This window comes from Dipteris shenzhenensis, chromosome 1 (assembly GCF_047967505.1).
Source record: "Dipteris shenzhenensis isolate YYH24624 ecotype China chromosome 1, Dip_SZ_1.0, whole genome shotgun sequence".
Classification (NCBI taxonomy): Eukaryota; Viridiplantae; Streptophyta; class Polypodiopsida; order Gleicheniales; family Dipteridaceae; genus Dipteris; species Dipteris shenzhenensis.
In genome coordinates, this window is record NC_141596.1 from 647,187 (window position 1) to 663,338 (window position 16,152).

Below are 16,152 nucleotides of genomic sequence, written 5' to 3' on the forward strand. Positions count from 1 at the left end.
TAGTAGACAGAAAGAGAGATGAACTCATTGTTACTGAAGAACCTTCATCTAATGTTAGTGAAGAAGAACCTGAGTCCAATAATTTGCCTAAATGGTTGTATGAAAATTGGACAAATCATGGATGAACCCTCCACTAGCAAGGATGGACTAGAAGTATAAAGCGGCAAAAAATAATCCAAGAAACCATGAAAGAGGAGTATGACATATACTTACGTAGACTTACCACTTGCAAGATTTCCATTGGCAATAAATAGGTTTACCAAATTGAAGCCAAGAGTGATGGTAGTACTAAAAAACACAAAACTAGATTTGTAGCAAAGGATTATGCCTAGAAAGAAGGCAAGGACTATGACATGACCTTTGCACCTATAGCCAAACATAGTACAATCAGATGATTGGGGCTCTCGCTATTCATTATGGCTCACCTCTTTTATTAGATAAATGTTATGACCGCATTTTTGAACAGTGAACTGAAAGAGGAAAGTTTATATGGTCTTGCCATGTGGATTTGAGATGAAAGGTAAAGGGAAGGAAGTCTGTGAGTTACAGAAGGCTTTCTATGGATTAAACTAAACACGATCATGCTTGCTGCTCAAAGATAGATGAACACTTCCACCCAAAAAAAGAAGATAAAAGTCCATCTAATATTTTTTTTTCGGGCAGAAAGGTGAAGTTCTATAAGTATAGCCAAAATACATAGAATCATGATAACATCCTGTGAAAACCTCATACAAAGTCATGCAGAAAAGAAATGAGGTTGTCACAACCAATCTGGAGAATCAAAGTGCCATGAAGGCCTTGTGGATGTATATGTGTTGGAAAGGTCACCTCCCCATTTATAAGCCCCCATGAGGAGAAAGAAAGAAAGAAAGAAAGTTTATTAAAGTCTTTGGAAGACCGATGGGTCTATGAGACTGTGAAAAACCTGATACAACCCAGCTGCAAGGCTGGAGCTACTAATTGAGCATCCACACCGGGGAGGAGGACCTGGGAGTGTTGGTTGGCATGTGGCCACTGATTGAGTATGCCACATGGTCCAAACCGACAGAGAAATCAGGCTGCCACATGGGCAGCACATTGGCTGTTATTTGGGCAACCAACACACAAAGAAAGTACAGTAAAGGGGCTTCCACATGAGCAGCACATGGGCTGCCATGTGGGCAGCAAATCTAGGAGATTACCTTGCAAGGTGGATCCTCCCAGGTGGACTTAACCTGTATGGAACTGCCACGTATCATCAGAGATCTGTACAGCACAATGTGGAGCAGGTGGGACAGCCTGGATCAAGCCGTCTGGATCACAGAACCCTGCAGAAAGTGTACGGAACAGAGGCACCCTTTGTACGAACTGTTTACAGGTGTTGTACGGGACTAGGACAGAGGTTGGAAAACGTCCAGGAAGAGGCGGAATGCCAGGAGCAGCATGGTGACTGGTTTGGCAGAGGTTTTGGCTAGGTTTGGGCCAGGAAAACATCCTGACTGGAGCTAAGAAGGGCCTGGGCCAGTGGCTGGTCAAAGCCAGCCAACCTCAGTCGGTTGAAGCAGACCAGGGTCTGCCCACTGGACTGAGGGGTAGACTGTTTGGGTTGGCTATGGGCCCTGGGGGCCTATAAAGGGAGCCACTTCAAGGCTCATTACTTATCCAGTTTTTGCAGCAGAAAGAAAGAAAGTCTATTAAAAGTCTTTGGAAGACCAAAAAGGGTCTTAAGACTAAAAGAAGCTGATACAATGAGCTAATGGGTGGAGCCACTAAACTGGCATCAACACTTGAGACAAATACAAAATCTACAATTCATAATCCTGCCCATAACGGCGTCAGTACACAAAAGAGAAAAAAACTCTCTAAGTAGAAGCCAGTGAGAGCATCAAGACCCCTTGGTGTGTGGGGTTGCGATGGTGGTAGAAACTCTATGATAGGGCGCTGATGACTGTCGACATCATGTACAGCCCACTGAAGTCACCTAGCTGTAGCCCTGTGGTGAACATGTGCCACCGTCACTCCTATGGGTCATGCATCTGGTCTAGTGAGCATGGAAGTGATGTTCCCTAGCGAGATCTGTGCCTCAGTGCGCTGCCGAGTTTGGCATGTCTCTGACTCTAGCTCAGGTCCCCGCAGCTGCCATCTCTGTGAGCCTGCTCCTCAGTACTGTCTAGCTGGAAAAACTCAGCAATCATGCTCTAAGTGGAGTTTTGGATGTCAGTCGAAATCTCCCCTGTGTGCGCTAAGCAACTGCCCCGTGTCGTACGGCCTCATGAATGAAGGTTGCCAAGCATCCCTGCTCTGGGAAGGATAGGAGACTGGGTAGAGAGTTGAAGCCACCTCTGAAATGGCGGTGGTATCGGCCCCTAATCTCGTAGTATACCGGGCACCTGAAAGCGAAATGCTCCTCTGACTCGATCTCCCAGGTGTCGCACAAGGTACATATGCGGCCCTCTCTGGGCATTCCCTCCGATCAACCACTCTCTATACAGAGGCGGTGTGATTGTAGAATCGCTTAGGCGAGAGAGTCCACGTAGCAAAAGAGTCGATGATAAACGCCTTAGCCATCACGTCAAAGTTGGATAATCAAAAACAAAGGAGTACAAGGTACAAGTACCTAGACCTAGGACTAAGTGTCCTAGGTGTCACATAGGACTAAGTGTCCTATGTGGCCTAAAAGACACTAACACTATAAGTGTCTTTATTTATGCCTACAAGGCTCATACCATGGCCTATAGGGCATCACTAGAACCACCAGAGGATGGCCTACAGTGATGAGACCCGGAACTACCCAATCAAAATCCTCATGGAGTGGGGGAGGTAGATCGGGTCGATAAAGCCCTCCTCTGAAATCCCTAAGCAATGGTCTCTATAGAGGTTGAGCTTCACAGGGAGCTCCGGGGTGCCAACCAAGTCCCGCATGTGTGTAACTGTAGGAGATCCTCTCGGATGGCCTAGTTCACCTCGTGGTATATGAGCGGGATAGAGGGGGCCTCAACGTTGTACTGGAAGGGGGGTAGCCTGTCTATATTGAGCCCAAGGCTCTCAAACCATCTGCAAGTATGTGCATACCAACACCTCTGGTCCCCCTCTACTAACAGTGTCATGGAGGAGCATAAAGCCAACCAAGGAAGCCTATGTCGCACTGCGGTGCAAGATCCATACTGTCAAATGCAGGAAGAGATACGTGATGACTTGGAATGCTGCATGGAGCTGTAGTGGGGATAGCCTGAACCCAGCCAGAAGTATCTGACGTGGAACAAAAGGCTTACTGCGGATCATCCATGAAAGCTCAAGGGTCTTTACCAATTGGCTGCCCTTACAGCAGCAAGAAAGATAGGATCAAAGGGGTAGCTTGTGCCTCACCATTGGCTGCATTTCGGAGCAGCAAGGACGTCAAAGTTCGCAAATAGTGCCTTACATGTGGCTGAGTGTCTTCCGGGGTCCATATCTAGCCAACACGGTAGAGGGTGGCACACTGAATATATCTCTTTTGTGTTGTGTCCACATTGGACGGAAATATATATTTGCTGGTTCTACATCTCTATTGTGCATTGTCCATTTACTCGCTGCACACATATCTAAGTACACATTAACGAAAGAAGTTTGAGATTAAAAGACGAGTTCCTGGGTCTCTGACTCTATCAAGCGTTAGTCTTCCACAACGTACACCTTCTGTTGCCTTTTCTAACAATATGTGAAGAAAAAAACTTGATCTCACTCTCTCCTGGCCACTATGACACATCAAGGGCTATGAATCCTGCCTTGAATGGCCATGAGGGTGTTTAAACTATCCTACCCAATCAATGAAGTAACTGAATTGCAAGTAACTGAATTGCAAAGGTGTGAGTCCCATCTGAGGCCTTTGTACTTTTGGATCTCCTAATCTACCATGCAGTAAGTAGCAATGATCTCCCAAGCTTGAGTTCATAGGAGACTGAGATCCATGCGAAGAAATAAGTATTGTGTATAGGGTGAAGAGTTGAGGGACTCCTCTAAAGAATGAGAATGGCCCTCTCCCAAGCCACAGATCCCCAAAGTGATGTAATAGGTACCTCTCCTTATCCTGCCAAGCAAGCGTGCAATGCCCTAACAGACCTCTTCTCACCTCCAAATGCAACCTAAGTCTAAAAAGGGATGGGTGCCACATGCTGTCATATCATTTGCTCTCACTCATGTGCTTTGTTATGTGTCACATAAGCATGCACTCACCACTACGCATTCTAGGGCGGTCAACAAGATTTGAAACTTGCATCCAGGAGTGCATGTTAATGCAATCTAATTAGACACACTGTGACAATGGCGCATGGGAGGTTTGGCCTAACCCTTCTCAAGTTCAAAGGGCATCTTCTCTCTCAGACCTCCTCGAGTAGCATGTGCTTTACATGTATGAGTCTTATTTCATCTGGAAAGCTAGTTAAAAGGCTGGTTATGCCTCTAACTTATGGAAAGGCAATCAAAGCCTTGGTGATGACAAACTGATGCCCTTGTTGTTGCTCTAGGATCGATAGGCAAAGAGAGAGTGCAGATTGCAAAAGGAGTCAATAGAGTCTACCGCCACATCAACTAGGATAATGAAAAAAAGGAGTACAAGCTACAAGTACCTAGACCTAGGACTAAGTATCCTAGGTGTCACATAGGACTAAGTGTCCTATGTGGCCTAAAAGGCACTAACACTACAAGTGCCTATATTTATGCCTACAAGGCACATACCATGGCCTATAGGGCATCACCAGACCACTAGGAGATGGCCTACAAAACCCCCTCCATGGGATGGGCTGAAGTATTCTGGAAACGTCTCAGAATACCTATTATTTTCTGGTCATGGTGGCACATGTTCATCCAAAAGGATATAGCCACCTATGAATCTACAAGGGATGTCAGATCGTGTAACAAAGGGAACCAAGTGTAAACCCTGTCGGAAGACTTCGAACTTGGGACGAGGAAGTGCCTTTGTAAACATATATGCTATGTTGTCCTCTGTGGGAAGATAGGACAACTCTATGCCTCTTGCTGACAAACGCTCCCGAACATAATGATAGTGAACTTCAATATGCTTGGTACGTGCATGAAACACTGGGTTACGTGCAATGGCCAAAGCACTCTAGTTGTCAGTGTAGACAATACTGGAGGATGTCTGGCGAATACCAAGATCTGTACGTACCTGTCGAAGCCAAACACACTCTACTATAGCGGTGAAAACTACCCTGTACTCAGCCTCACAGCTAGATGTGGCAATTATTGGTTGCTTCTTGTTGAGCCGAGAGATACATGAATTGCCAAGCAAAAAACAATTGCCAGTATGTGACACTCTGGTGTCGGAACATCCTGCCCAGTCACTATCCGTGTAAGCATGCATGGTAAGTGAACCCTGATCTCCATAGAAGAGGGCTAAATCCTGAGTGCCTCTGAGATATTTGAAGACTCTCTTCACTGCCTGCCAATGTTGTCAACTGGGCATGGGCATGAATCTACTGAGCTGAGATACTGCATACTATAAGTTACGTCTGGTGTGACATAAATAAATAAGGCATCCAACAGCCTGCTGATAAAGAGTGATATCACATGGTGGGCTCCCATCATGAGCTGAGAATTTAAAGCCAGGGTCCACTGGAGTAGAGATTGGCTTGCAATCCTCAAACTGAAAACGATCAAGGAGCTGTCCAATATACTTGGACTGAAACATCATGATACCCCCCTTAACATGAGCAAACTGAATGCCCAAATAATAATGGAGCTGTCCCATGTTTGACATGCCAAAAATCTGCTGCAAATAAGCCTTGAAAGCTGCAATTTGTGGAGTATCTGGGCCCGTGATCAGCATATCATCCACATATAAAATCAGCACTAAAAAATCAGATCCTCTCCCATGGACATAAAGAGTGGGTTCTGTGGGACTATTCTGAAAACCAAGGACAGTAAGTGTGCATGAATTTTGGCATACCATGCCCTAGGTGCCTGCTTCAAACCATAAAGGGCTTTTCTAAGCTGGCATACCTTATTTTCAGAATTAACAACCTCAAAGCCAGGAGGTTGTGTGACATATACTTCTTCCTGCAGATCCCCATGAAGAAAAGCAGTCTTGATGTCAAGTTGGTGCACTTGCCAATGATGATGGGCTGCAATGGCAATGACACATCTAATGGTAGTAATCCTAGATGTGGAAGCAAATGTCTCCTCAAAGTCAATGCCTTGTTGTTGGGCATACCCTTTTGCAACAAGACGGGCTTTGTATCGATGCATGCTACCATCAGATTTCCTTTTTAATTTGTAGACCCACCGGGTACCAATGGCATGCTTGCCGGGAGGGAGATCTACTAATTCCCATGTGTCATTTTTAGCAATGGAATGTAACTCAGCTCTCATTGCATCCATCCACTCTTTGCTATCAAAAGCATCTTTATGGCACAGAGGCTCTTCATTGCAAGCTGTAGCAAGGAGTGCAAATTCAAGAAAGTGACCGATCTTGTCCGGGCAGCAAAAGGCTGATCTTGTTTGCTATCCCTCAATGTATCAAGAAGCCATCTGGGAACTTGCCTTTGCTGTCTCTTGACAGCTCTTTCTTCAATGACTGCATCATGAATAGTGGGATCATTTTGTGCTGGAAGAGAAACCTGCAAATCAGCATGAGGTAGTGGCTGATTATTGCTTGGTGGAGAGCCTGCATGAGGCTTATTGCTGGTCAAAGTCCACTTCTGAGCATGGCAGAGGTAACCAAGATTCAAAGGCATCAAACATGTCAACATCTGGCTTAGCTTTGCAGTCCACAAGAGGAGAAGCTGAATGTTCAGCAAAGATTACATCTCTACTGACAATAATCTTCCCAATATTTGGATGGTATAACCCATACCCTCTGCTCTCCTGGCTGTAACCAATAAATATGCATTTGATTGCCTTGTCATCAAGCTTATGTCTCAGCTGAGATGGTTCATGAACATATGCAAGAGACCCAAAATCTCTCATGTGTGAACGTGAAGGCTTCCTGCCTTTCCATGCTTCCATAAGGTGTAACAGTCTACAATGCCCGTGTAGGTGATCTATTCAGCGCATAGTTGGCACATATCACTACATCAAGCCAAAATTTATTGGGCAAAGACTTGGCCTTAAGCATGCATCTGGCCATCTCCATTGTGGGCCTGTTTTTCCTTTCAGAAACAGCATTCTGCTGAGGAGTGTAAGGAGTAGTACATGAGTGAATAATGACGCGTGAACACAGAAATGCATCAAACTCCTTTGATATATACTCTCCCCCCCTATCTGTGTTGAGGGTGATAAGCTTGCATCCTGATTCATTCTCAACCACATTCAGCCATCTATGAAAGCATAAGAAAACTTCAGATTTGGCTTTTAAAGGATATATCCAGCAATATCTTGTGAAATCATCAATGAGAGTCATAAAATACTTGTACCCCCCAATGGCATTTGTCCTCATTGGGCCATAGACATCATTGTGCACTAGCTGCAATTTCCTTTGTGAGAGTTTTGGACAATTCTTTTGAAAAGGAAATCGATGCATCTTACCCAAAAGACAACCCTCACACACATGTTTGGAAACTATGTAAGTTTGAGGTACATCATTTGCCATGTGCTGTGCATGTAGCTTTGCAAGGGCTCTATAGACCAAATCCCAAAAGACAGCCTCAAGGCTTGCAACTGCAAAATTAGGACTTGCTGTTCACAAATTGACCGCAAAGTGCAATTGTCCCGAAGTATAGACTTCAAGGGGTAGGCTTTCCAAACTGTTGAAATGGCTTGAGAAGATTTCAAATAGTAAAAGGAAGGTAGGGACAGCAAAAGCCCTCAAAAGCCCCAAATTTTGAGAATGTTCTGAATATTACTTCGCACATGCAAAACCTGTACGGAGATCCCGAAACAAGTACAACTATATGGATGCAAGTACAATGTACGGATGTACAGAGCAGATCCAATGTACTATGTACGTACACTCGTATGAAGCAAGTACGAAAGTGGTACAATGAACAGATGCAGGGTGTACGACTGTACGGAAGCAGGTACTAAGTTGTACGGTGTACAGAGCAGGTACTAAGAGCAGTATGGAGCGCAGTACGGAACGGGTACGGAGCCTTTCGTATTGTTGTATGACAGCGCAAGTACGAAGGCTCAGGTACGAAACGCTGCGGCGACTGTATAGAACGCATGCAGGATGTACGACGTAGGTACGTATGGACGTCCGTACAGTCATATGGATTGTACGGAAAGAAGGGGCAGAAAGCAATGAAGGTCTAGGGTCACGGAGCAAGTCCTAGCTCTGATACCACTGCAGGATCGATAGGCAAAGAGAGAGTGCAGATTGCAAAAGGAGTTAATAGAGTCTGCCGTCACGTCAACTAGAATAATGAAAAAAAGGAGTACAAGGTACAAGTACCTAGACCTAGGACTAAGTGTCCTAGGTGTCACATAGAACTAAGTGTCCTATGTGAACTAAAAGGCTCTAACACTACAAGCGCCTATATTTATGCCTACAAGGCACATACCATGGCCTATAGGGATCACTAGAGCCACGAGGAGATGGCCTACAGTTGCATTTTAGCAAGTGTTGGCATTCTATTGGAAAAATTCATTGTACTTGCATTTTAGATTCTACTTGTACATATTTGAATAGCGGGCACTGGAATCTAGCAAACCTCCCAGTTTTCTTTCACTACAACCTCCACTCAAGCTAGGCCCCTCTCCTATAAAGAAGATAAACTATTGTCAAATCAAGTCTATCACGTCTACCCTTTTGAGTGACATGTCTATGGGCTTTGACTTTTGGGTAACACATTGGGTGTTCCAAATGATTTTTGGCAATCGAGTAATGGTTGATCTTGAATCAAGCAAGCCTTTAATCAGCCTCCAAATCTAAGATTTTCTCCAAATTCTTTTTCTACCTCAAGGAACTCGAAGGTAGGATCAATAGTGGTATAGCATTAGCATAAATCAATTTAACATTGTTAGGCATAATGATGGGGTGGACAGAATGTACACCTCTTTTTCTTTGCACGATCAAGATGTTCTTTTAACCTTGGAGTCATGTTTACTACCTCATCTATTTGCACACTTGAGCCACCAAATGGTTCCACTTGCATAGCATGTCAATTAATCATCTACCTCTGTATCAATACTCACTGGACGTCCCCTTGTTGTGTCTAACCACAACAAGAGGTCCACCAAGTTATGGTTATCCAAGACGACCAAAGGCAGGTTTACATTAATAGGACTTGGGTCTTTTCCCACCCGCTGTCACATGTGACCAAAATGGCCTTCTATAGGGACTATTTCCTCCACCTAAGTGAGGATAGCCTCATCCAAGCATGGGGGACCTACAGATCCACCTCTCCCACATGGTATGGATCGCTCAAGACTCCGTTCCATAGGTTTGAAATCGAGGCAACACAAGATCACAACCACCTACACCTTAGGGACATGAGACTCTACTCTCTTTGTGACGCACAAGAGGTAATGACAAAGACACATGTTATTTAGCAATGCCCAAAATACTATGAGATCCAAGGAGATTTAATGTCTCTTTACTGACGCTTGCACAAAGATGAGTAGGACCATTGACTATATGACTCATACCCAAATTCATAAAGCACACTCCAAGAGATCATTGACTTCTATACAAGGAAGAAGGATTGTGACCCTCAATTCCAGACCAATAGAAGAATGGATATAGGAACTACGAGCACTTGCCCATTAGTGACATCATCATTGTTGGAGATATCATAGCCAAAGAGTGTGGTGATGTGATGTGTTGGTGTGTAGTACTAGGAGTTCTAGTACTAGTTTATGTGTGTGAGTCATGTGTGAGTGCCCCGTGTCACATGGTACTTATCCCATATGCACTTGGTGCAAGTGTGTGGTGTGTAGCCTATAAGGCTTGTACTTCTCATGATTATGAATAAGATAGCCTTTCATTATGTCTTCATTTATGTATCATTTCCTCACACCCTAACATTCTCTCTCCCTCTCTCTCCACCATGTTTCTAACATGGTATCAGAGCAGGTTCACCCTACCATAGTTGCCACGTCATCTCAGACCTAACCCTAACCCAAAATCCTAATTCTGCTCAAGCCCTTATTCCTGCAGCCACCTCTCCTTACTCATTTCCGCCTCAAATTCTGCCCCATTTTCGTCTCCTTTCAGCTCCTTTCTACCCTTTTAGAGTTTTTGCACAGCCACCGTCCTTGTTGTCCTCATTTCATCTATGTTTTGTAGCCTTGGTTATGCTCCTTTTTGCCCACTTGGCCTCCCCATAACCTCGCCACATAGCCGCCTCTATTCAAAGCTCATGGAGCAGCATCTAGGCCTCTTGGAGCTGAAGTCGGTGCAATGTATCCTTCTCTATCGACTAGCTAGCACGTTTCCAAGACTGCTCTAGCAGAGTGTGAAGCAGACACATGGTATGCACAATCCATCCACTTCCACGACCATGTCTGCATTGACCCATATCTACTTGAGATACGCAGACACAGGGAGACCCTACTACGACAGATTAGAGAGCAACAAGAGGCGATCAGACCACATGATAGAGAGGCTGATAGAGCACAATGACACATCACAAATTTCTATGCATTTGAGTTAGCTCCATGACACAATGGATGGAGGTGGAGGAGATAGCTGACATGCGGGCAGCTTGGATTACTGAGAGAGGGACACAAAGACCACCTGCAAGACGGAGAGTGACCCAAGCACACTCTATTGAGGCCCGGTCCTATCACAACTTTCCTCAAGGGAGACCGCCCGAGTCACGATAAAACTGGGTCTTGGTGGGGAGCTCCTGGTCCTCCCCCCAAGTCCGAGATGGTTGATCTCATCTCGTGGAATCAATTGAAGAGGTGCATCCATGCTGTACTGAAAGGGGGAAAGCCTATCCATCTGGATACCGTGCCTAGCAAGCCATGTGGATATGCATGCATACCATGTGCTTGCCCACTCTCTGCGAGTTGTCTGGATGACTCTAGGGCCAAACTTGGAAGTCTCCAGTGGGATAAGTCCCACACTCTGTGGGATGATAGTCACTGTCTAAAAGATGGCATCAACCTGGAGAGGTATCATGGCGAACTCTGCCTGTACTATCTCATGTGGATCTGAGGGCTTACATCGGATCATCTTGGATCCCATTGTCACATGTAGCCGCACCAATGGTGCTCTCAACCCAGTCCGATAGATTGCCTGGAGCACGGACCCTACCTCTGAATGACTCATATAAGCTCATCACACCCCAAATCAGCATCTCTGGGATCTGCATCTCCTGTAGTCTCATGATCATGCGGGATCATGGAACAGTGTCGAAGGCCTTTTAAAAGTCTACGAAGCATGTGTAGACTCTCTGACGCCTAAACCTCGCCTTCTCAATAATAGCCCTCAGAGTGAAAATGTGGTCTAGAGTAGAGTGCTGCCTCCTGAATCTTGCTTGCCCTAGTGCTCACTACCCCGTGCCTCTGTATGACTACTGATCTCTCTCTAGTACTGATCCATAGATCTTGGCCAAAGTGTGGCCAATCACGAGGGTGCGATAGTTCCTGATGTCCATGAGGTCTCCTGCTTTGTGTACCGGTATGATAGTGATGGTGCTCCATGCTGGTGGGAAGCCATGACAAACTGAAAGGTTAAACATATGTGCAAGGATCGGTGCTAGCACCTCCTGCCCATGTGCGAAGTGCTCTATCCGAAGGCCCTCATGATCCTGTGCTTTTCGGTTGTGGAGCCGGCGAAGTGTAACCCGCACATTCTGCGTAGTGAATAGATGACAAATAGTGGGCCTGGGCATAAAGGGCATGTCTAGCGATATATGCCTCGGGACATTATATAGGGACCATCCATAAGTGTGCCACACGCCCGGATCAGGGGGATGGGTGGCTTCCCCTCCGAAAGGAATCCGCATCCAACGGTCGGGTCTCCCCTGCGAAATGATCCGATGATCTCATCCATCCTGTGTCTAAGGAAGGCTCGTCTCTTGCGGCGCATCAACCGTTGAAAGATCCTATGTGCCTCATGTGATGTCAATTGACCCAAGGCTTGCTCTCGTGTGAGGTGGGCTCGCATCTCTCTGCATTCATCATCAAGCCAGGGGTTTTGAGGCATCTTCCCATCTTGTACCCGTGAAGATCGGGTCGTAGGAAAGGATCTGGTGGCAACATCCTGTATCACTGTGACAAGGGTGGCTAAGGCGTGGGCGAGGTCTCCAATAAGGCTGGAAGCTCTCTGGCTAAGTGACACACATACACTCGATCAAGGGCACGGTCAAAGTGGATCTGGGTATGGGTAGTGGTAGGAACTCTCCCTGTGACTGGTGTAGTAGCAAGAACATCGAAGGCCAGATATGAGTGGTCGACTCCAAGTGGGGAGGGGGGGTATAGTGAGGTCATGTATCTGTGAGACAAAAGCCAATGGACCCAATAGGTAGTCCACTGTGCTAGTCACGCCTCCATCTGGGAAGCATGTAAATCCCTCAGATGATGGCCATCTCTGAAGGCCATTATAGATGATGAGGTCGTGGACAACTCCCAACTCAAGCAGGTGTCGCATGTATGCTGTCACATGTGAAGTATCTGCAAAAAGTCTCCAAATCCCAAGTTTTGTTGCATCTAACTCTCACATCATGTGGGAGTCTCTCTCATATGTGAAGTCAAGTAAGCCCACTTGCCTATCCCTCGTCCTTGCATTGAAATCCCCTACGAGGGTGTCTCCCTGTCTGGAGAACTCTATGATATCATCATGTATCGTCTCATAAGGACTGTGCCCCTCTGTAGTGACATCATGGGCATATGATGACGTTTGTGGAGGAAAATATCATACTGCAATGAAGTTCGGTCGGCGGGCATCTAGTAGATGTACTTGTAACCACATGTTCCTCTCCAGCTCTGATGCCATTTTTTAGACAGTGACTTTCCTCCACAGAGTTTGGGACCTACCTCGCGAGAGACTTCCGAGGCTAGCACTAGAATCCTCCATACGACTAGCAGAGAGTGGGGTAGGTACAGCATGGTTGCACGCATCACCGCATGGTTTGCTAGTCACGGCATTTAGATGGATCGGCTTCCCCGTTTCAGTATAGCATGGATGCACCACCCGAGTTGATCCCACGGGATGAGATTAACTGCATCATACGGTTAGATCTCCTCCAGTTCCACACATCTCGCACTTGGGGGGGGAGAGGAGTTCCCCACCAAGACCCAACTCTACTATGATCACTTTCTGAGAGTATCGGAGGATGGGCTCATCATCAGACCTAAGTATCTTGAGAATAGAGGAGTCTCACACGCACTGAGGATTGCCATTGGAAGGTCTCGTCCCATTAGCTAAGGATGGAGACAGAGAGACCTGCACGCATACCCAGAGAGCAGCAGACTTGTAGGTTGTGCACGATGGGGGCGGTCGAGACAAAGGAGCACTTTCTATGTGTCTACCTAGCCTACCATGAGATCCGAGGGTGCCACCACTGCCTTTTTCAGGAGGGATACGGCTTTGTCCCACTCTCACGACTGATCCACTTCCAAAACCAGGTTTGTATTGGGCTCTACCTGATGGAGATGCGACGACATAGAGAGACACTACTACGACATATCAGAGAGCAACAGGATGGGACCACCGCACCACGGGGTATTGAGGTAGACTGAGCGCAAAGACAGGCCACGGATTTCTATGCATTTGACTCAGCCCCAGGGCACTCTAGGATAGAGGAGGAGAAGCTAGCTGATATGAGAAATATATGGATCGGTGGAGAGAGCCGACACAGCACTGCTAGACGAGGGACACAGAGACCGTACACAGCACGACGGGCGACCAGAGCACACAATCGAGGTTCGACCTATTTCAGCTCTCCTTAGGGGAGATCGACCGAGGTGAGGCATCACCCTTGACATAGCCCATCAGATCCAAAGATCGAGGAGACCATGCCCTCCACCACCACGGGAGACATCTCGACAGATGAAGATATGTGAGCTCTTTGCATCTCATCAGAGAGCCACCATGGAGCCTGGATACGTGGAGCCGGTTCATGCACTTGGGACTCTAGCTTTGAGCACTTGATATTTTCATGCCACCCTCATGCTATTTTGCTACTTTTTTGCTATTTTGTACTAGTAAAGCATTTTAGTACTCAACAAGGGCCTTAGTGAGCCCTTTGCCCTGGCCCACAATGGTCTGTATGAGTTACTTGATTCCGTACTTTGTCCCATAGGCCCACGAGGCCTCCTGCGGACGTTAATATATCTTTCTTTCTTCAGTTTGCCATCCCTGTAGGCCAGCCCGTTTCCCTGCTTCCCTTGCTGCCATGACCTGTGTCATGCCTCTCCCCTTCTATGTTCCTGCTGTAGAAGGGTGAGGTCATCATCCAAGTAGATCTTGGTCCCCTTCAAGGATGCTCGCATGCTCATAAGGTTGGACCTATCAGTTGCAGTCCGGAGTTTCAGCACTAACGGTCTTGTTTGTATCTCCGTCTTCCCGACCCTCCAAGCTGCCTCACATGTGAGGTTGACTCCCATCTTAGCAAATAGGGCTTGAGCATCTGCCATTGGGGTGTCTCCCACTGTGAAACCTCTAACTAGAACATCCATTGCTTTACTGGCCCGTCTCTTCTCTTCCTCAAGTGTCTCACAAATAAGTTCTTTTTTGGGAGCTGCTGATCCCTTTTTAACAACTTCAGTCCATTCAAGCATCACTTCTTTCCCCTTAATGAGCTGTTGTGCAACCTCAGCATGCTTACCATTCATGGTAGTCTGCATGGCCTCCATCTCTTTCTTGAGAGCTGCATTTTCTGCTTTGAGCTCATCCATAACTTTGTAGCCACCATCTGATGTTATTTGTTTGCCCTTCATTTGTTGTAACTCAGTCCCCAATGTGTGTACTTGGTCTTCTCATTTTCCCATTCTGCTCTCTCCTTCTCCCATTCTTCTTTCTTGGCCTTCTCCTTCCTCCACTCCTCTTGTACCTTCCCACCTTGTTTCCGAATCTCAGCCAGTGACACGAGGCAGATTTTGTTGAGGCATGTGAGTACCTCTGTAGTGCCTTTGTGAGCTGTCCCTGTAGAGAGGGCTGCCATGGCTGTCTCCAAAGCTAGTTTGCCCCATGTGTCTTCTACTCGCACTCTTGTAGGCATAGTGCTTCAGCCAATTAGAAAATAGTGCTAATCTGTGTGTGGTTGATCTCCAAGCATGTTGGTAGTAGTCTTCTGCCCTTCACAAAACTCAGATATATTCTTCCACAATTGTGGGCTGACAAAAGCTCAGAGATGAGCTAAGAAGACAGCAAGGCTGCTGTCAACAAAAGCTGAGTGTCCTCCTCCCCTAGCACGCTAGCCGGTGCAAGGCTTGTCAGTGCAGGTGATGAGGAATGAGGGGGGAGTGGGGGAACTTTTTATAGGAGAGCCTGGAGCCCTCAAACTGGCCGACTAAGGAGTCGGCTCCCTGTCAAGAAAACCGACCAGGTCAGGGGCCCTTTTGGGGCTGAATATGGCCAACCAGACCAGGCTGGTCTGGCCTATAAATAGGCCCCCTCTGTGGGCCTTTTGGGCTGCTGATGCCAGGCCCCAAGTGTACTCCATATGCTGCTCCAGCCCCTCCCGTGCCTGCTGGCACAATCCCACGCAGGGTGCTGCCTCCATAAAGCCAGGTACTCTCAGCCCAATCCCCTATAGTCTCCTGCCCCCTTGTCCCCTCAAATCGGGGGCTCACAGGTGGGGCAGTGACATTTCTAACACCTCCTTCCATTCATCATCAAACCCTTGCGACAGCAAAGCCAGCCCAGAAGAGGGCAGTCTGCCACCTGGCCACAAAATAGGCCACTTGCATGAAGGGCTGACAGCCCTGTACAGACAAGGAGCAGAAGCATGCAGCAGTCCAAAAGGCCTTCATGAGTATGATATATGGTAGTGTGGTGAGCCATCATGCCAGCCACATAAGCAAAGCATGTTTTAGCAGTTGTATGAACTTGGTTCAAACCCAAGTCAATAAATTCAGGATTCAAAGCAATCACGATATGTACTCTATGGAGCAGGGTGGATGCAACCCAATCATGTGTTCTCCTATTCATGTTGATGCAATCTCTTTCAGTTATGCTACCATATGTGCTTCTTCCACTGCCACTAAAAGTAGATAAGACCTGGGCATTTGCCAGCCACATTGTCAATAAGCCTAATTCAGTTACATGTCAGCCACCAAGCCTGT

At 46.7% G+C, this 16,152-nt stretch overlaps 1 protein-coding gene across 5 annotated transcripts in view; it reads right to left on the reverse strand.

The window, feature by feature from the left end:
* LOC147905223 (lipid phosphate phosphatase 2-like) overlaps positions 1 to 16,152 on the reverse strand; it is a 74,886-nt gene that overhangs the window by 15,277 nt on the left and 43,457 nt on the right. The gene's annotated exons all lie outside the window — the stretch shown is intronic.